Source organism: Centruroides sculpturatus, unplaced genomic scaffold, assembly GCF_000671375.1.
Source record: "Centruroides sculpturatus isolate CEXI.00-Female unplaced genomic scaffold, Cexi_2.0 scaffold128, whole genome shotgun sequence".
Lineage (NCBI taxonomy): Eukaryota > Metazoa > Arthropoda > Arachnida > Scorpiones > Buthidae > Centruroides > Centruroides sculpturatus.
In genome coordinates, this window is record NW_019385268.1 from 742810 (window position 1) to 764941 (window position 22132).

Below are 22132 nucleotides of genomic sequence, written 5' to 3' on the forward strand. Positions count from 1 at the left end.
TATTTAATAAAATATAAGTAAAATATGATAATTTCATCTTAAATGAATTTTTTTTTACATTAAATTTCAGAATAATCAGAGAGAGAGCTAAAGTTAAAATTTTGTGGTATAGTAACTGATGCTCCAATGTATCTAATGCACTTGCTAGGGTCTACTATTTACAGGTCTCTGTGAGGAAAGAGGTGTGCAATTAGTTGAGATCAGGACTGTTTCTTGGGCAGCTTAGGCATCTGATCTGGGTTTCTTGTGAAAATCTTTCTACTTAAACAACAAATTGTGTGCCAGTATAAGTGAAAAGAATGTTAACAAGTTATAGAGAAAGGGGGCATTATAGTTTACTTATTATCTTGGCACTGTAACATGAAGCAGTTGTCCTGGAAGTTTGAGTTTTTGGAATTAGCTTGGCAGATAAGAATATTTTTCTAGTACTCTACATTCACAGACCCTATTTAAAAGTATAGTCTGCCAACTATACTTTTAAATGCGTCTACTGGATATTCTCTCCAACACCAATAGAAATTTTATTGACTAGATGGTAAAGCAGTCCCTGTTGTAGGCCTCATCTATGCTGGACATAGTGTTTTCTATCATATCCATGCAAGTTAAATTCAGATGAATCTGAAAACACAATAGAATTCCACATATCAATGCTCCAGTCTACATTCTACATGCTGTTTAGCCCAAATAAGCCTTTGTCTTCATGCTTTGTCATTAACAACATTTTTTTGTGTTTAGAAGATTTTTAAGCGTCACACATTGGCATGCTTGCTTTTATGCTTATCTACTCATCCTACTTTACTTTCATTGCAAAAGTAGAAGAAAGTAGATGAAAGTAAGAACAGACAGGTATTCAGAAGTGTTTTCAGCCCAAGAAAACCATTTGCAGTGTTTTTTTTTTTTTTTTTGAGATAGTCCTTTGCTTTTGTCAGTTTATTTGTTCCATATTCGTTCTTCTAATAGTGATTTTTAAACTTTCAATTTATTGAAACTATGTACTCTCATTTGGCAAACATCTAAGCAAAAATCAATTCCTGCTCAGCTGCACCTGGTCATTTCAGGCATGATAGTTGCTATAGTTGCAATGATCTCATTTTTCAAGTGTTGTAGATCAGCGTTTCTCAACCATCGGTCCACGGAGAATTTTTACTGTTCTGTGTTAAAAAAACTTTCTTTTTGTCAGGGGTTTGTATTTCTTAATAATTACAATTAAAAACTATACTTTTAGTAAATACTATTAATTTAATTTTTTAGTAATCATAAGATTGATTTTTTTTATTCTGTCGTATATGCAATGTTTTTGTGATATCACAGTTTTCTGTGATTTTTGTCAAAGATTTATGTATATAAAATAATAATAATTTTACAATTTACTTCTGTAGTAATTCTTTAATATCTAGTAAAAGTTTTTGTTAAAACACCACCGGTCCGCAAAATGTTTTTTCGCAAATTTTACCGGTTTGCGGGCCATAAAAGGTTGAGAAATGCCATCGTAGATTACAAATCTTCTCTACATACACTGTTCTTAATGTAGTTTCAAAAAGAAAGTCTAGAGGAATTAGATCAGAGCTTCTTGCTGACCTCCTAGGAAACAGGATAATCTCTCCTAATTTAATGATCAGTCTATCTTGAACATTGTGACTGTAATAGGGTGATGCACCATCATGCTGAAGGATGAAGGCTATCCCAAAGGAAATCTCAATATTTTTACACAATTCAATATAGCAATCAGAGATTGACTGATAATCACCTAATATATTTGACACTTTTAAAAATGCAACTTAGTGACAGTGTTTCTGATATGTTTGTATTTGATTCAAATACTTTCCTTATAATTAAGAATTGGAGTAAAATTGGGGAAATTAAACTTTTTCAGTTTAATCAAGTTTAAATAAGATAATGTGTAAATTGAGAGAGGTGAAAACTGCTTTAAGAAAAACTTCACAATATATTTCACTGAAATTAAATTGCTTCCTAACAAATTTGATTAAATTCATGTTTGAAAAGTTTCAAAAACTTTTTTAAACCTTTAAAAACTCACTAAAACTTCAAGGTAATAGAAATAATTGCTATATCTGGTTTTTCTTGGAGGTCACTATCCAATCAGTTTACTGACAATTGACATGTTTAAATTTATGGCTGGTTGTGAATGTTTGTTTGAAAGAAATGTATACCATTTTCATATATTGGTTAAACAAAGTATTGACTTTTTTTCTTTCCTTCAAATTTTCTTGGTGTGTATAATTGTAAAATATAATAGAGTTGGTTATGTTATGATAATGATAACTTATCATTTCTGTTTGTTTCCTGACACACTGTATTTTTTTATTTATTTTTTTTCAAAACATTTTCTTGTGTTGTATAGTTTTAAAACTTAGTACTCATGATTTTAAACTATAACTACTTGTAAAACATAGTAACAAAGGACATCAGTTTTTAAAAGATGATGATTGTCATTTTATTGTAATAAACAAATATAACTTTTTTTGTCGTTTTTGAACACTATACAGTTCATACACAGGACACAAGTCAATCTTCATTGTAAATTTATTCAATTTTTAGTCGACTAAAAATCGAATAAATTTACAATGAAGATTGACTTGTGTTCTGTGTATGAACTGTATAGTGTTCAAAAACGATAAAAATAACCACCAACACGGTTTCAAACTGTATAATATCATTGTTAAATCTTTGGGAGAAAAATTCAATTACAAAAACATTAATAATAGTAATGTATTTATTATATTAGTATATTGTTTACAGCATCAATTTGAATTGGTTAGAAAAGATTAAAAAAAATTAGTGTTGTTATATTTATATATATATATATATATTTCTTTATTTTAATTTTTATTCACTGCTTTTTGCTTTCTTTCCTTCACTTCCACTAGCACTTTCATTGGACAGAGGTTGCTTGGTAAAATATCTATCCAAAGAGGTTTGGCTTTGCCTACTTTTTAAAATGTTTCTAAAATGACTTAGGCAAATGTCATTACTCCGAGCAACAATACGGCCAGTGTGAACCTTTTCGGGATGTTTCTTTTCAATAAAATCAGTCACTTTCTGATAATACCTAAAGATTTCTTTTATCGAGCGAGATCCTTCCACGACGATGCAAACGCGGGCTGAGACCAATGAACAGAAGTGAATAAAAAATGGCGCTGCGAACTAATGTAACATCGTATGGTTCGTATCGTGGAGCAAAAATATGATCGAATTTCGTGTCGTATCCTGAAAATTTCGTTTGCTGGGGCGTTCGTATCCCGAGGTACCACTGTATTTATTATATATTTGTTATTGAAGAAGGTTGGGCGTGTTTATAATTTTGAAACGGACTGTATATTTTTGTCTTTGTAAAAAGCGAACGGGATATATTTGCCTTGTTTAAGAATATTGGAAAATATTTGACCCAAAAAAATCTCTTGATAGATTTGTTGTGAATTTGTGATATTATCAATGGTCAGACTTTGAAATTTTTGATGATTTTAAAATCAGTTTGACAAATTGGCAACCGTAATTAATGAATTGCTCAAAACAAGCATTTTTCTGTTTGTTTAGAATATTTTAAAATGAATTTAATTGGCTGTTTTTAAAATTTCAGAACACGAGATTCCAATTGATGTGGAACAGCTGAATGAAGCTGCAGTCTATAGGAATGAGGTCAGTATAATAATAAAAAAAATCTAACAAGATTTATAAATGATAGATAAATTTGATTTAAATACATTCAACTTAAAAATTTTTAATTTCAATTAACTTGCAATCAGATAGCAAAGTATCAATATTAAAAAGACACGCCTTTTGTAGAGAATACCTACAACATCAAATTAATTAATTTTTGGCATTTTTCCAAGGCCATTTTAGTCCAACCCGAAAAATGTGGTCTTCTAGGCATTTAAGAATTACTTTTATAAACGGTTTAACCCGGATAGAACAGTTTTCCGTGCGATTTAATTAATATTAACGAAAACTTATATACCATTGTGTCGGTTATTGGAAATGCCAATATGGTTGATTTGAAAGAAAATAAAAAAATATTGTACTGCGAATAATAATCCTAAATCATTGGTGAAAACAAAAAGTTGCTTTGAAAATTCTTAGTTTCCAGTTTTTTATTTGTAATAGCAGGTTGAAGAATAACTATTATGTGCTTTTATTTGTAGGAATGCTTCGAAGCATTAGACTCTTCGCGGTGGTTACCTTCCGAAGCGCTGGATATATCTCTAGTTCCTGTAAAATAATAATAAAATGATATTTTAAGTGTGGAAATATGTAAAATAAAATACTTTTATCCTCAGTAATTTAGGCTTTTTAATGAAAAACAAATGTTTATAATTGTCAACAAATTTGATAAAATTGTAAATAACATGTGTGTCCTTGATTACTTTTGCCATCTACTGGAAAACCTTGAACTTTTTTCTTTATTATCTTTGATTACTTACATAATTTAATTTAGAAATCTGACCACAGTAATCAGATTACTTTTTATTAAAATTTATCAAATTATATTTTCAATGTTTAACGAGTTTAATTGTTGGCTTATAATTAAATATATGTAATCAGCAGATTTCATTTGTAAACGTGCATATTTTTAAGTCTGTTGTAATAATAATATAATTTTTTAAGACGTAAACATGTTTTTGTAACGTTTTAATTTTTAACCAGAAATATTTCTTAATGGATGCAGTTGGATAAACAGCGTGTCAATAATTAAATACAATATTTAAGAAGAAAGTAAGGAAAAGCTATCTTACAGATTTTGAATAAAAATAGCTTCTACTGGATAAATGAAAATACAAATGGTTATATAATTTAAACTTTTTTGTGACCAAGTTAAATATTTTCAAGTTTCATTTTTCTGCTGTTATATATAAAAGTAAATAGTTTACGTGGCAATTAACAACTTCCTCTTACAGGCAATGAAATCAAAATTGCTTTCAATATTAAATTCTAATTTAGATTAGATATATTTTGTATACAAATTATATAATCAATTCTATAGATAATGGCAGTAACTATGAGCAAATAGAAATTATTTATCAAATTTACTGAATATTGTAGTAAGTTTAGTAGATTTTCATACAGTAGGATTATATCAAAATTTTTATTGGTAAACGAACGTAATGAAAATAAAATAGATTTTCAGTTTTTACAAACTTGTAAGGCAATTAAAAATTTCCAAACTTAAATGACACTAACCAGTTATAACAAGACAGGAGAATAATATTTAGCGATTTGTTTACGCGTAAAAGTAGTGTTTTCGTTATCCAAAAATTTCACAATTATAAAATATTAAACCGTAAATATAGAAAATAAGTAACACTTAATGTCGGTTAGTTTACAATTATTTAATTTTAATAGGTTATATTTGATAGCGTATGATATGGTATCTTGACAGTAGCGAACATCTCGTTGATATATTATGTAAACAATACGGTCGAGAGGTTAAGCTTTTCTTTTTTGTCTTTATTGCCCCAACGACACCACCCACACTTCCGTAAACATTTATCATCTTACCGCATTCCCTAGGGAACGTACTGTAACAACTTGTTACGCGCCCGTTTAGGTTACACATTTTTTCAACCACCATAAATCTTAATTTTCCCCCCTCTCCACATAACTTATTGAATGTGTTGGTAAGAATAACTGCACTCCATCTCCAATGTCGATAGATTTTCACGTAGCCATTAATGTTATCTTTTTTAAAGAATCGACTGACCTAATTTCTGTAATCCTTCACATCTGCCGATTTCTCCATTAAAAAGTCATATCTACACATTTACTATCAAAAGTTTGTAAAGTTTTACACATTGTTATAAAAGAAAACGTGAGATGACAGCATAAGGCATTCCTCTAAACTAGATTAAAACTAATTGAAGGTTGATAAAAATCCCCGGAACGTTTGTGTTTATTTAGAATGCCAAACGAGTTGTAACGATATCTAGGCGCGAACCTAGCAACTACTGCAATGTAAATAAAGTCTTGTCGGGCCCGTGTGATTTTCTCTTCTTTATAGCATGGCGGATATAAAAAATTACAATACGTAATTTTTTTAAGGAAAGATACGAAATAATGGACGTGCCAATTGGTTTCCTGCAAACGAAGGACATTACAGCAACAATAAAGCCAGAGTTAACTGTCGGTATTTTCATCTTTAAATTGAAACGATAGAAATCACAATATGTTGTTTTCAATAGAAGTAGCCTATTTAGAAAACATCTTTTCATTAGCATTGGCATTCCATTAGATGGTAGGTAAAAATTGCCAAATGTAATAGGAAAATATAAGTTACCACTTTGACTTTTTTATTGATGCGAAAATCTTTACCCTTTATGAGCGTGGAAGAACAAAAATATTAATAAAGGATCAGAAAGTACTTTTATTTTAAAACGGTCTACTTCACTATTCGTTTTTCGTTAACCTCCGATAAAGTGTCGCCAGGTGGGCTAGAAATATGTATTAATCCTAAGTAAATGTATGTCATAAAATACTTTTATAGACAATAACCACGAATAATTTTTATAATTAAATTACTGCATTAATAACTTACAATCTTGATAGGAATTATCAGCATAACTTTCATTAAATAAATCTAATATTGACGGTTGGGTTAAAGACGAAGAACTTAGGTTGGTAAATTGTCCATAGATTTGAATTTGCGTACGGAAAAGTTTTTGATATTTACGAGAACGTTGGGACAAAAATCTCGTCGAGTTTAGATAAAAATCGGATTGAATTATAGGATATAAAAAGGGGAAATTAACTCTTCCATCCTGAAAGGAATTACGATCTAATATTGAGAATGACAGCCAGCCAGTTATATCATCAAAATCTCATTATTAATGACATAACAAGAGATCAATAAATAGTCGGTCAACAAGCGATAAATTTTTATATTATACGAAATGTTCCATATAATTTAGTAAGAAATATGGAAAAATATAAATTATTTTTATTACTAAGAAATGCTCGCCGTAAATAATGTACAATTTATAAGATCTTGTTTACTAAAAAGCGGCCTACTGGAATTAATTATCGCTCGCTCTTTTTCCTGTAAAAAAGTTAATAATTACTGCTCAATAGTCAGCGCTGTACCAAGTCGCTCTTCTAATTACAGACGCAAATCGAATTGTTTCTACGAGAAACGAATTCCCAAAAGTTGCAATCGAATTGCCTGATTTTCTTTTCCCAAAGACTCGCTGCTAGAACTAACGATTCGTATCCGCAAATCTTACTCGTCCTAAGTGTACAGGAGGAACACCGCTCGTAGCCTATCTATGAATTAAGCGCTTTAATGAACATTTCGCCGTCCAACGACGAAAAACGATAATAGATTTTCTAAGGAAATTTCAAAATCGTTGCCAATAACGTATTAAATGCATTGATTGCGGCAGGTTGGTAATAGTCGGACTTAAATTGGCAATTCGATTTCGATCGGAAACATTTGGTGCCGTCGTTAGCATCTTTGCCTATTTGCCACCACCGACCAAATAACGGCTCTTAACACGACTACGGACTAATGTCATTCGGTGATTGGGCCGAAATCTGCTTTTTTCTTTATATTAGCGCATTTACCAAAATGCACTCGGGTTTTCCAACGGGTCTATTAAATGCTAATTAATAATGACGTACGAACGAGTAACCTAAACCTTCCTAACCCGAATTCTCATCCCAGTTTATCTAGTTTAATAGAGCTAATCCACTTTTAAATATGGAGCGCGATAATGACCGAAGTTTGAAAAATTTCTGATTATCTCAATAGTAATAAATGCTTGGAATTTAATGATTTTTCGTATAATTTATTAAAATACAAGTTGTACTTAATCAAAATTGAAGAACCCATCAAATTAGTTGTTACGTTTCTCTTAAAATCTACATTAAACTTATAAGGATGCGTTTAAAAATTGCTTTTCAAATGCTGCCATTGATATATTAAATGTTAACTGACTTTTGCCCATCGTTTTTATAACAATATGTGTACGTAATGGAATCATTGGTATTGTATCCGAAGCGCAATGCGGTAAGAGATACAAGATTTTTCTATTTACAGATATTTTAACATTTTAATTAGACGTGTCTGGCAAAAATAAATATATACATTTAAGTTTAATTAAAAAGCAAGAAGCACTAATAATTAAAATCATTTGTGCACATATTTAATGGAAATACTTTGAAAATTTAATATCATTGCTGTAACGATTAAGTTTATTTTGTTCATCAAATTTTCATCTACAAATATACGGTGTCTTTTCGTTTTTAATTAATTATATTAATTCGATATTAAATGTCTACGATATCTTCGCTAGACGTTGGTTTAGGTACAGTTATTGGTAGAATTTTTAGGCAAAACTCGGCTTTCTTTGGGGAAGAAAGTATAAAACAACGGCATTTATTAGAGCGCGGATGTTAAGTAAAACGTTACGATTGGACAAGCGAGTCATTGACATTATTAATGGAATCGTCGTGTTACGTTTCGGTAATTGCTCGAAACTTTTATCTTAATTGCCAACGATCTCTCGAACGTGTTTTTAATTTTATATCACCAGACACGCGTTTAAACTGTTGTAAAATTGAAAGGGAGCAAATTCAAAAGGTCGATCTTAACGGTCTTTAACAATATTAACCATTAATCTTTCTTCTTTTGTACCAATCGTATTAAAATATATAATATAATGGTAGAATTAATCATCGATACGACCATACAAAATCTTCAAAAACATTCATTTTAAATAGTAAAAACGCTAAATTATTTACGCGTCTTTTTCATTTCTTATAATTCAAATTATACCGCCACGTATTCTGTTTGCAATTGTTTTTATAATTTAATGCCAATTAAGCTAAATAAACATACAGATTTCGCTAGTTATTTAATTACAAACCAAAAAATTTATGGCTAAAATGTACACTGACCTATACACGTAAATATAATGTACTGTACGTTTAACCATAAATTTTCAGTTTGTAACAAAATAACTTTGATCAATCTTATATGTTACTTACGTCGCTTAATTGGCACTAAATTATAAAAATAAATAAATGTATGTATACGTGGACGTACGAGTGGGGAAGCAACGAGAGAAATTCGGGAAAAGCGAAAAGATCCACCGTCCATTAATTATCGAATCATAACATACATTTTTCAGTCGTGTACAACCATGTACTTTTAGCCAACCTTTTATTGGGCCGCAATTTGAAAAAAATCATAGACCTATAAATGCCGTCTTTCCTTAATCCCGGGAACGGAGTTGTATGGATGAAAGAGAAGACCGGATACGGAAACCTTCCCCCGAAAGCAGTCGATAGACGTTACAGTACTAATTTGAGGTGGAGAGCGTATATTTTAAATTGCGTTCAATTCGAAATACAAAATACGTCCAAGCTATATTAATATGAATAATAAAATAAGGCGATATTTAGTATAGTTATTTTGTATTTTGAGTTTATAATGTGCGAAAGTTGCATTTGTCACCCGATGATGGCCTGTTATTTTAAATGAAATAAATGAAAAATTTCAGCCGTTGCCGGTTACGTGTAGAATAGTCGACGGACCAACTGACGCAGTAAGTAGGTTTATAAGAAGAAATTCGTATGGCACCGATAACACTAAAAACATTGCCGGAAAATGATGATAATTCCTACGAGTCCGGAACATTTTTAACGTTTATTTTGGCATTAGTGCTTTCGACATTTTATATTATATTTAACCACGTATCTGATTCATTTGCCAGTGTTTACTTTTTCTCATCAAATTGTTTTTACATTATTTCGCACGGTTTATTATCGTTACGATTGTGTGTCCAAGTCTTTTTTACTTTTTTGTATTATTCATTTACTATTATATTATTTGGAATTTCTTATTTATAGTCTTATCATTTTTCATTTCTAAAGTTACTTTATAAAACAATTATGTTTGTTTCCATTATATCTGTAACAAATGTTGGAATTTATATATTGAAAAATTATCCACTGATTCTCGATTAAAATAGGAAGTTTAACGCGTTTACGATTGGAGAAGAAATGAAGTTACAAACCGATTTCTTCAAAATCTAGTATTAAGAACAAATGTCATCTAAGAGTGCGCTGAAAGTTATTTAAATGTTGCATTTGCGTATATTGGTAATACGGGTGCTCCCGATTTAATGTGTTTCGTGTAATAAAACACTAGCGAACAGTTCTTTGGTCCCGGTTAACTTGGTAGACACTTGGAACGAAACACGCCGTTTACGAAGGAAAATCCTGCCCTACCCGACAGTCTCGCCAATACATAAAAGAATTGTTTTGTCAGAAAAGTAAAAGGCTGGAATTACAAGGGAGAGCTTCAAAGTTCGGAGGAATACTATCCGATCGGTGTATACCGGCTTGAGCGTCGATGTCGACGTTTTCCACATTCCGAATTGTTGCCGGAAGACGAGGGAAGACCAATCGCTATTCATTATTTTACGTCGCTTCTTCTCGTGTTCGTTGTCCGATCTGTTCGTTATCCGATCCGTTCGCTAACCGATCACCCACTGTATATACTGTACTGTACATTTGTTAATGAGACGGCGCGACTGGATACAGATTCAGAAAACATCGAAGCCATTAAGAAGGTAATTTTACCTCATATATACGCTAGTTTATTTTGCTATTTTTGTGTTTTGCTTTAAATAATTAACATTTGAGAATAAATATTTGGTTTTTCTTAACGCTTAGATTTTCTTATTTATTTTATTTCTACCTTCGTGTACTGTACAAAACGGACAAGGTGTTCGAATTTATCGAGTGTTCCATCGTAGGAAAAGTTTGCGAAACGCCGATATAGACTGCCTCCGTTCCTCAAACTCCACACGTAAGTAATCGACAGTCCCCTAACAAATCGGTGACGGACACTAAAAATTGATACTTGTGTTTGTATTTGTGTAAAATCAACCCCTTCCGCCCTGGTAAACAGTCCTCAAACGCCAATGGCATACATAGCCTATATATGTATAATGTGTGTGTGGGTGGATGTATTAATATATAAAAAGAAGATAGATTGGATAATATAAAATTAAGTACAGTATAGGAAAACTAGAATATATTAAAGTATAAATATTTAAAAGAGAAAATGAATTTAGTTACTTGGAAATTATAACAGATAGAAAGGTGGATTATTTTGTTATAAAATTTCCTAGGCATTAGCCTAGTTGCGGTTTAAATTTATTGCATCGACGTTAGAGCCAAGGGTTTAATTATTTGCCGATATACTGTATTAAAAAGCTGGAAATTAATCTCGAGCCTTTTTTAATATTTATTCATCGAAACGATGGCCTTAATTATGCGAGATAAAGTCAAGACTGGTCTTAAGTAACAAACGGTAACGGATATTCGATTGTTAATGAATTCTTCCGACGAAATGTTTTAGTAAAAATAATTAATAATTCATAAGAAAATAATTCCAATTCTGCTCGGTGTAAAGGATAAATTTCTAACGAATCTTATCGTTACGTCGAGATAATAATTAATAAAATGCAATGGAAATTTGTAATTTATTACTTTCCGATACGGCCCCGAACACGTAATTTTATGTATTTTAATTGGGAAACATAATTTACGTTTATTATTTTCTTGGAAGTAAGGTTTTTAAAGGCGATATTACTATATGCAAAAACGTTTGGATAAAGCGACAACTTAAATACTCGACGATATTATTAGTAATAGCCTTATTACGAGACAGAATTTGATGGGGAAGAGAGCCGGTCTGGTGTCACAACCAGCAATTTGAGTAGATTTAGGCCCATACGTCACAGTGTCAGTACCATTGGTGGGATACGCAATCCCACTAAATGATCATATATTACCGTAAAAACTGTGTTTAAATATCTCGTTCCTTTAAGAAAACTTAATTTACAAAGTGGTCGAGTTGGCAATTAAATGTTTGAGTAATCCTCGGCATAAATTGTCAAATAAAAATTTCAAAAAGTGCGACTTTGGCTTTCGTCTAATTAACATAACCCGAAATTTGAAAAAGAAATTGTCGTCTTTTGTTTTTGCCCGAAACAAAATTGAAGAAGGAGTTTATCCTTTTTTAAAAAACAAATGTAAAAAGTTTCTGCTTTGGCACTAATCCTCTTTAATATTTATATATTTTATTAAAAATATAAAATGTATAAACTCGTACGATCGAAACGTGTGATCATAATTTATTTTCGCCAGGAAAATATACGTGTATCGTAATTAATAATAAGGTTAGAATAGGGAAATTTCTGTCGAAATTAATAAGGAAATTTACGCCGAAATGATAACATTTTTAACTCATAAATTTAAATTTCGAAACTGTTATCCTTGAGCCTTTCGTTATATTTTCGGCCATCGTCATATACGACTGTCACGTCTTTTGTTTTGACAATACATTATCTGGTTGGATATCCGTCCATCCGCGGTATCCTGTTTTCTTACTTCTATCCCAAGAATAGCCAAAGTAAAAGATAAGCGCATCCATTATATACTTTGACATCTATTTTATTTCCTCTAAGGAATACGCAGAAAAATTAAAATATAACATAATTAAAAGTACCAAAAAAATATTTAAAGGGCCCGCCGGTGCACATATAAGCTAATGAAGCTAGGGCTTAGGGCCTCGTTTTATTCTCAAAGCAGTTTATTCGGCCGAGAAGGAGGAGTTTCTTGCGCGTTGTCGGCATAGGGCCGTAACAATTCTAAATTCGGCTCTGGATCCACCATTATTATATGATATTGTTAGGAATTTTTATTTAGTTTCGGCACAACCGGGGATAAGATAATGGCCTTAGCTTTGATTAAGCGAAGGAGGCCTCGATTTATGCTGGCTTTTTGTCATAAAGACGTAAGAAGAATTATTAGTCGATATAACTCGATATATTCTATAAATATGACTAACGAATGATACTCGCGACATTTATTAAAGTTTAAAGATAATATCCGCAATTATTTTTTCATTTCTCGTTGAGAAAAGATGAATTTCGTGGCTTTTGACTGAGAATTAACTAATATTTTAATTGTTATTGTATTGGGCGTTGGTATCGAAGATCGTTAAGTTTTAACAATAAATGACAGAGAAGTTTTTAAAAAAATTTAATAGTTTTATATGATAAATAACTATGCAGTTGGTCGTTATTTAAAGAGTTATAATCTTGTTGCATACAGCGAGAGGTTAGACTTGTCGCAATTTACTAGTTGACAGAGCTTGCCAGTAGTTATATATTAGTTATACGAGTTCATTTGTTAATTTAATGCCGGTTATACTTTTAGTCATATTCCAGCACGCGGTTGTCCGATACGAGGATACTGCGGACGGAGACAGGAGAATTGAATGGGTTTTCTATAAGTTTAATAAATGTAAATTTAAGAATTTCAAGTGGCAGGAAAAGAATAGACGAGTCTTTTCTAACGGCAAACGAAAGTCACGATTGGAGGGCGTGGTTATTAGACATCAATTCTTGGTCCTTGTCTCGCCAGCTGTTCTTAGTTCCTTTTCTGTCTCCATTCTCTACAACTCGTTAATAGATCGTAATTGTCTGCGCCGATTTATCCATTAATTTCCAATCATAATAACTCGGGTTATCTTTCGAAAAATGATGGAATACGTCTTTGCTCTTTTTTGGCCGCAACACTTTTAAAACGTTAGGTACTGTACAGAGGCGATTGAACTCTGCAATAAAACAATGTATGCCGAATGAGTCACACGCTAAACGTCTGTTGCTCGTCCAGGGGAATATTTATAGGTGGATACACGTGATTTTTTCAACCAGCGACACCTGGGAGTCCAGACAGATACGACGTTCGCGTGATTTTTTCGAATCCCGAGGTTCGGACCAGAAGAGGTCGGTGATCCCCGTCGTCACGTGATCCTACAACTAGATTCCCTGAATGCGCGGTGTGTATTTAGAGATGTAAAAAGTCAAAAACCGGAATACGTAAAACCAGTTCTGGTTTTTTTCCAATGGTTCGCACCTGGTTGGGGTGATCTATGTATTCACATAACGTACGCTATAAATCAGTGGCGAGTCAATATCCTATTTATAGAATTGATAGTAGCAGATTAACCATTCTTCCACGAATTATTCTCTTTAATGTAACCGTCCTTGTGAGATATTCGGGTTTTCAAACGCCACATCTTCGTTTATTGCAATCAATGCACATTTATTTGTTTATTTATTCTTTCGTCTTTATCAATGTAATACGGGATTGCGAGTGTCGTTTGCCACCGGCTTTTCCTGCTTCCCATTCGCAACACGACTCGTTTAGCGCCGTAGAAACTTGTAAGAATTCTTAATAAAGGGATGCGAAGAATATGTGGATGAGGTAAGCGTTACGCGACATTCGATATCGTACGGCTCCAATAAGTAAGATGTATGAATAGAAGACAAATTATGCCTTTATCTAAATAAATCCTCTTTAAAGTTGTCATAAAATGTAACTTCTGGAGCATAGTAACAGCGCATTGAATACTTGTCGTTTGGCACTTTTCCAGACACTAACAATGCACTCTGCCAGCTTAACTGAGAATGCGAAATGTTCCCAAAGAATCTTTAATTAGAAAGATGACTCTGGCATAAATATTTACGTTAAAATATCCAAAGTAATGCCATTATTTTCCATGTTTTTCCAATAGGGAGGGAGAAATAATTAGAGAAAAGTAAAAGAAATTTGGATGGAAGGTCGAATTGACAGTCCACTGTCACGGATCTAGGTTAATTGCGTTAGATACGGTCGAACAATACCTCTAACGTTCTCCTTAAATCGCTTATTTTCTGATTCATTTTCCGTCCAAAGAAGCTGCAATGATAAACGCTTTTCTGTATTGTAGTGGAAGAAGATGAAAATTCTTAGTGCGACCGTCGTTAACTAGATGGAGACACTAGCGAGTTCGCTAAACTCTCTTATTTTAGCGCCGTTTCCTTATAAATACTCGCATCCGACCTTTAAAAGAAACTGCAACGATTCCTGCTATTTTCACCAGTTAGCATCCACCTAACATAACTAGAAACCATGCGTATTTCCGTCTTTCGTCCGACTTTAACCAATGGAAATACGCTTTTAAAAAGCAAATAGCCATTTTAAAGGCGGAAAAATATTAATAACCAGGCACAAATAGTTCAAGGCTACGGACGAAAATATCCTTCGCATCACTTTTAATCGATGTGTTATCACGCTCGAATTTCTAGTGGCATAGAATAAATGGCAGAGACGACGATTGAATAAGCAAAATCCATCGGGTAAAGGTGAAACGTCGAAGGAAGAAGGAGAAGAAAAAATCCAGGGGTTAAAGATATATTCCTAATAAGACGGTTGCGGCTCAACAGGAAATTTTAACGACGTAACATCGAAAACCACTACGAAGTGCCAGACAGTCGCGAGCAACTTTGCCAACATAACTCCAAAAGTACTTTAATCAATACGTTAGTCTGTGTGTTTGCGACTGGTGCGCAGACGTTTGTCTGCACTTTCACTCGTCTATTTTCGAATTTATAAGACATTTTCTAATATACAGATTGAACTAAAGCAAAATTTCCAGTTTAACGCGCTTAAAATAGCGGGTTTTTAATTCGAAATTCATTTAAATTGCTTATATTTAAAGTCAAACTTCACTGGCCGCTGTCAGTACGCCATTTGTACTGAAACTAATTAGGCCGGAGCCAACAAAGATTTGTTTACACAATTATGAATAATATATACGTATCGATAGTCTCGTACGATCTTGGGAAATTGTAACGTTAGTAAGGATGTCTGACCGATAATTTACTCTTCGATTTTTATATATATCTTTCTAAGAAACCTTCATCTGTCATCTCACGTAATATCTATCGTATTTATTGGATAAAACAGAACGGAAAGAGTGTTTACTTTTGTCATCTTACCAAGCCTCTAATTCTTAGAAAGTATAAGCCAAAACAGGAACTGGATGTTTCCTGACTCGGATGGAAAGATTCTTTTTCTCTGCCATTTTCTTTTTTTTAACTTTGACCTTGTACAACTAGATTGATAACCCCGAAAAAAACCATTGTTTTGTTGCGCCTAGCATCCGACTGAATGATTTTAATGTTGCATAAATTATCGATACCAGAATTTTGGCCATCACGTCCGACAAACTCTTACTAAACTTCTATTCTTAAATGTATAAAATATTAATTTAGAGTAATATAAGTTTTACCTGCTTGTCTCGGGTTACGTATATCTTTTATAGCAACGTATAGAGGAATATCTCCTAGTCGATAGATTTTCTCTTATCTTTAGTAATAATCCTGCAGTTATCTTGGAAGAAACTCATATCCTCTGGATATAGAAGGATACGTTTTTAGCAGGATGTGAGTCTCTATCCTGACAGCAATATCTTTGTGGTGCGCTTTCGTTTCTCTATAAAGATATATCCTGTGGGTGTGTCTCGTCAATCTATACTTTTCCAATTCTCTTTAAAATCTCTAGTAGAATAAAAGTGGCCAGATATCTTTGAAGATATACCGAATGTAAGGGATGATAAGATAATACTAATCCTGTGAAATCAGAAAACTATTACAATCTGGATGCATTAATTGCTATTAGTTGAAGAGTTTCCCGTTAAAATTGAAACTTTTCTTGTAGAGTTTATAAGTCACACGCCATGGCAAGAAAGGATGGTAATTGTTAATTATGTATATAATTAGTATCGGAAAACAGTAAGACGATGCCGCTTAAACAGAGTTTGGGATCAATTTATATTCCATAAAAAATGTTATACAATGTTAAAAACGAAAATTTCTCAACATCGGACACTTTTTTTAAGATCATAAACAGAAAAATCTGTCCAAATAGTGAGACGTCTCGACAGAAGACGGCCAATGTTGGACGTTGGAGCACCTTATCCCCTAAATGCCAATGTCAGAAATGTAGAAGAGTCAAAAATTCAGTCGGGATGTGGGCGCATTAGCTGTCAATTAGGCATCGTGATCATCAAAGAATGGTAAGGGGGGAGATAAGATGCTGTCTCAACAGAGGACATTGATTTGTGTAAGTGCAGAAGTTGGATGTCCGATCCGTCATCAAATTAACTCGGCAGGCTGTACAGCCTCAGTCATTTGGTATCTGGCTCGCTTCCAAGCGTCGATTCACAATAATAATAGCATCGAAACTCGTTCCAGTTTTCCAATTCTTTTTTCTATTTTTGGATGACAACTAGTTGAATAGTTGGAGATTTTCAATCTATTGTAAACGCTCCTTTATCTTACGCAACTATTTGATATACAAGACCTTAAGGAATCTTCGCGAAATACCATCGAAACCGTAGGGACGTGCTGTTATAGTCCTCTACTTTCTGCCATCTCCAGGTATTGTGTGCAGGAAAATTGGTTTTATGCCAATTGGACTAGGGCGATACACATTTAAATAACACTAATATCTCGCATTACATAATTTTAAACCCGTCATTAATACTTTTCAATGCGGAGCGTAGTAAACTTTTTATTGCATTCGACTTACTGGGGTATCACGCGTGACGACATAATTGTCTCCGAAAGTTGGATTTAAACCCTGATTATTTACTACACGTGATTGAAATAGGTAAAAACTTTGGTAATCATGCAGAAAAAATTCTTCTTTCCCTAGTGAATGTCAGTTTATTTCTTAAATAATACATAAATGTTGTTAATTTTAACGCTATTAAATGATTTTACCTCAGACGTTTCGTGTTATTCAATAAGAATATTGGAAAATTTATCATCACCATCAAATCTTCCAAGTTTCCTGGTTAAGTTTATGAAATAAAACAAAAATAGGAGAGTTAAATTCTATAAAATTGCGTGAGTATATTTTGCAATACAGTTTATTTTCCTTGTTTAGCCTTTCATAATCTTTCCTTTTGTATGTAATTTCGAAAAGAAAGAGTTAAATTATTCCTACTTTATCGTAAAATTCGTACACGTACTGTACACTACCATAATACATTTGCCAGTGTTGTAAGGGATAATGCAAATAAATGTATGAATGATTCGAATGGAGTTAGTGATTAGAGAACCCGGTGCCATACGCGAGTACCCGCATTGATTGTGTTAGAAATGGGCATAAAAAATGGAAACAAACCTTTACACCCAAATGGAAATCATTAAAATCATTTATTTACGCCCACTCTATTCATATTTCTCACTCGGCAATAGGATACAAGACAATATCAATCTCGAAATATTACTTACTATAAATGGATGTAAGACGGTCTTGTCATCTTACCTCAAATATTTCATTTTGATCATTTCCTAAAAGCGGTATATTAATATTATATCATATACCCCCGGAGGCATCACTATTTATTGATTTGAAAAACGATTGCACTCTTTCCTAGCTGACGTCGTAACAACAATGGCTTCCATCATCATCTTTCACTTCTTCACCAGATGGATACCGGGCTCCATCTTGCCTTTCTAACTACTGTATTTTCAAATATTTGGCAGTTTCGCAGGTAAATAAGTAAAGTTTGCTCGACTCCTCTTAAGAATCGCGTTGTTTATAGAATAAATAACTCGAAACGTCATTCGGAAATCCTGAAGAATTAAGCTTAGAGAACGTATCAAAGCGGCATTTTTTTGCCACGATTCTTCGGGGATTTATCGTTAAGAAAACAGCAATAACAACTTTATATTTTTCGCATATCGGGCTCCGAGAAGATGAAAAAATAGCGCTGTCGTAAATTATCGTGGGTAAAGTTAAGTTTTCTTCGTTAATTTAAGAGGTTTAATCGAAATTTCAACTTGTGTTTAGTATCGAACAAGTACGAAAATTGAATTTTCCTTTCGGTAATTCGATTGTCGACCCACTCTAATGTATCTACGAAAGGAATCTCGACACTCTTACTTAAAATAATTGATTTTTACCGCTCTTAATCATTACAAAAAAGCCTTAAGTACTTGACAATGGCAACAACAGAATGAATATTTTATAAGCAATGTTTATACAATTAATTCATTTGGAGTGCGGGTTGGAGCATTCAATCCATATGTCTATCATTTAGACACGACGCACGATCATAATGAAATGAAGACCATCGAATTGCCGCCTTTAATGCGAATTTCTATCGCATAGTATCATTAATCGTTACTCTAATGTTGTATGGACACGATAATGGATGAGGTTTAACTGCGACTATCCCGAATTATCAATAGTTTTCTATTATCCACGCATGATTTCGACTTTTTCCCATATTTCCATTGTTACGGCTTTGGAATATCCGAGTCATTAAAGTAGGCAACGTTTCCTTCTTTTTATTACTTCGTCTACTTCCGACATGGATTAAACAGGTAAGGAAATCTAAGTTTTGCTGGTTTGAACCTCTAATAAGCGAATCCTCTACTGGCTAAAGGGGCTACTTCCGTCCCTTTCCGTCTCTCCTTCAAATATATTCTACGTTGGCTAAACCGTTTCCTTCAATCGATGCTGATTTCGTGTGATGAACTGATATTTTGTATACGTAGGGCTGCCCAGAAATCTAGAGCGAAATATACATTGGGGGTCCTATAGTAAATTAAATTGTCATATTAAAGTAAACATTGTATAGGGTTTTACTTCCTCGGTGCCCGGGGTCCCCTTTCTTAGCCGTTTTAAATGCAGATTTAGATAGGATTTTATCATCCGAAGCGATTCTCGAGTGCTTTAACACGGCGATTGAGTTAATCCCGGCCAGTGTTTAAGCTTCCGCGTATCACACGAACAATTAAACCTGGAAGCGATTGATGACCACAAATCTTACACACTTAAGCAAACACCGAAATTAACCGTAACAAAATGACATTGAAATCTTTTACGTAAACGATGCTTGGCAATAATGGCATTAATTTCAAATGGCTGTAATAATTGTTATCGAGAAGAGATAAACAATGTTGTATCCGAGTAGAAATGCTGCGAATTGTCGGGTCTTTGATTTGCGATCCATGGCTTTTGTCGTGGCGAGATCGCATTGAATGAGGAACCGGAATCGCGAGAAGGAGCGGAATGTAGTTTTAGTTTGTAAAAAACCGGTATAACAAAAACATTCTTTAACAACCAACCGGTATAACCAAGGCCTATAAAGAGATTTTTTCGCCCTTTGCAATACGCTTAGAATCAATCTCATCAACTTCTTACAAGGCGTTTTTTGCGGCAAAAGTTTAAATACTCTTAAAATAACTGGAAATCATCTTAGTTTAACATTTAAAATTATAATTTAATCATTTTTGAAAAATCCGAAGGGACTCGACGTTTTTTCACAAAGGATCGTAAGTCGAGTTGGCAATTTATACAAAATAATTAATACTATTTATCTTCCTAAATGTAAACAAGTTAAATTATTCATATTTAATTGAGTTTCTAGTTTATCCATTATTATGATCCAGTTAGTTTCATGTTTATTAATGATACGACTCGATTATGTTTTCCTCCTTTAAATCTCCGTTAAGGATGGATTTATTTGAATATTTTCCAGATTGAGGAATGCGAAACTTATCATTTTAAAAAGATCTCATTATACGCCGAGAGGGGTTAAGTTTTGCGTTACAATTTGGGTAGGCGCACGAGGTATGTGGCCACTTTTTTCTTTAGTAGTGTCGAAAAATACCTTACTTTATTCGATTTAAGCTTATTATAAAGATAAATTTAATGCATCAACGTACTGGACGGATGCTTTTAAAGAAATATTTAATAATAATCTATTTACGATCCAATTTTCTTGGCAATCGTCATCGTTTCTGCCAATCCGCACGCCGATGAATAGAAAAAAACACGTTCAAATATTGTAAAATGTAAGTAAAGAAAAGCAAAATGAAATCTTTGAATAGTAGGCTGTATTTTCATTCATTTACATCTAGATTATTCTTTTCATTTTAAATGTCTTTAATTAAGACAGGTAAATTTTATCAATACATAAAATTGGCTTTTATGATTAAGAAAATTGTAAACGTTTCTAAGATTAGTCTTTTCCGACGTTTCTTTCGCTGGCTGCTGCTCTTTTATTACGTTAACATGGCCGGGAACCTCCGAGGGATCGCGCTCTACCTGTTGGTAAACTTAACATATGTAAAATACAAAGGCACACTTGTCAACGCCAAAATGATAAACATTGGACTAATTAAGTTTTTTACATGTTTTATGCCCGTTAATACGAGGAAATGGTGTCTCGACCTATTTTTGATTATTAATTTTTAAATATCTCAATTTTTTTCTATTTCTGCAATTGCAAAGATTAAAATTATTTCGAATAAAGGTTGAGAAATAAAAATGTTGCCATATAAGTATTAAATATAATTTACAAATTTGAGATTACGTATAGAATTTTTATAAAGTTGAAAGAAAAAAATATCATTAAAATGTAAGCCAAGAAAGACCTAACGTATCGAATTTTTCTTTTATTTTTAAGGCTTACTTTCTATAATATATATATAAAAAAGGGTATACATGGCGTATAGATTTTTATATAGACCTAAATTTGACAGTTGGGCTATTATCGAGTAATGAACTTACGTCATCATTAACGTCACTAATTTAGATTAAGAAGGACATTGACCAGGCTTCTTCGACTCCATTTACGACCCCCATTTACGTGTAATTACGTAACCAACGTCTTCAGAATTTAACAGGAAATTTAAAAAATGCAAAAAATTCTTTCTTAACTCGATTTTCGAATTGCATTTTCACCGTGACACCAACATACTTAAGCCAGGTACCGTTGGAATTTTGCTGCTTTCCTCGTCAAAATGTCACAAGACTTTTTATTTATTTTTTGCAATTTATCTAACAGTATGTAAAGATTATAAAATAGCTTATTTTATAGATAAATTACTCTCATGTATGGATTTAAAGCGGATAAAATTATTAAAACGTTATTATTTTTTATTATTATTTCTTCAGAACACGATACTTCAGTCCATTACGTGTATCAAAGTTCAAATCACGTTCGGGAACTGCAATCAGTCACCGAGTTGTAAGAGAAAAGAAGAAGAAGGTCTTCGAATTGCTTCAAACGAAAAGCAATTTGTCAAAATACGAACGTTTCATAAAGCAAAAAGTAGAAAAAAGGAGTTTTGGGGCAGTAAGAAGAGAGCCAACTTCACTCATCCCGAAGAATCTGTCTGTTTTGCCTTTACAAACGACAATTGCTCGGGTTTGGTCACGTTTTTTACACAAAAGCCGAACTATAGATTCC

The 22132-nt window shown here is 32.8% G+C and overlaps 2 long non-coding RNA genes across 2 annotated transcripts; one reads left to right on the top strand and one right to left on the bottom strand.

The window, feature by feature from the left end:
• Positions 1 to 6037: 6037 nt before the first annotated feature.
• Positions 6038 to 7281, bottom strand: LOC111636912. The gene is made up of 3 exons (XR_002758614.1): positions 6548 to 7281; positions 6290 to 6443; positions 6038 to 6201 (listed from the first exon to the last, which is right to left on the bottom strand). It is a non-coding gene; the product is annotated as an uncharacterized LOC111636912 (long non-coding RNA).
• Positions 7282 to 9871: 2590 nt separating this feature from the next.
• LOC111636929 lies at positions 9872 to 21682 on the top strand. Its single transcript, XR_002758618.1, has 4 exons — positions 9872 to 12820; positions 20417 to 20508; positions 20569 to 20732; positions 21476 to 21682. It is a non-coding gene; the product is annotated as an uncharacterized LOC111636929 (long non-coding RNA).
• The last annotated feature ends 450 nt before the right edge of the window (positions 21683 to 22132 follow it).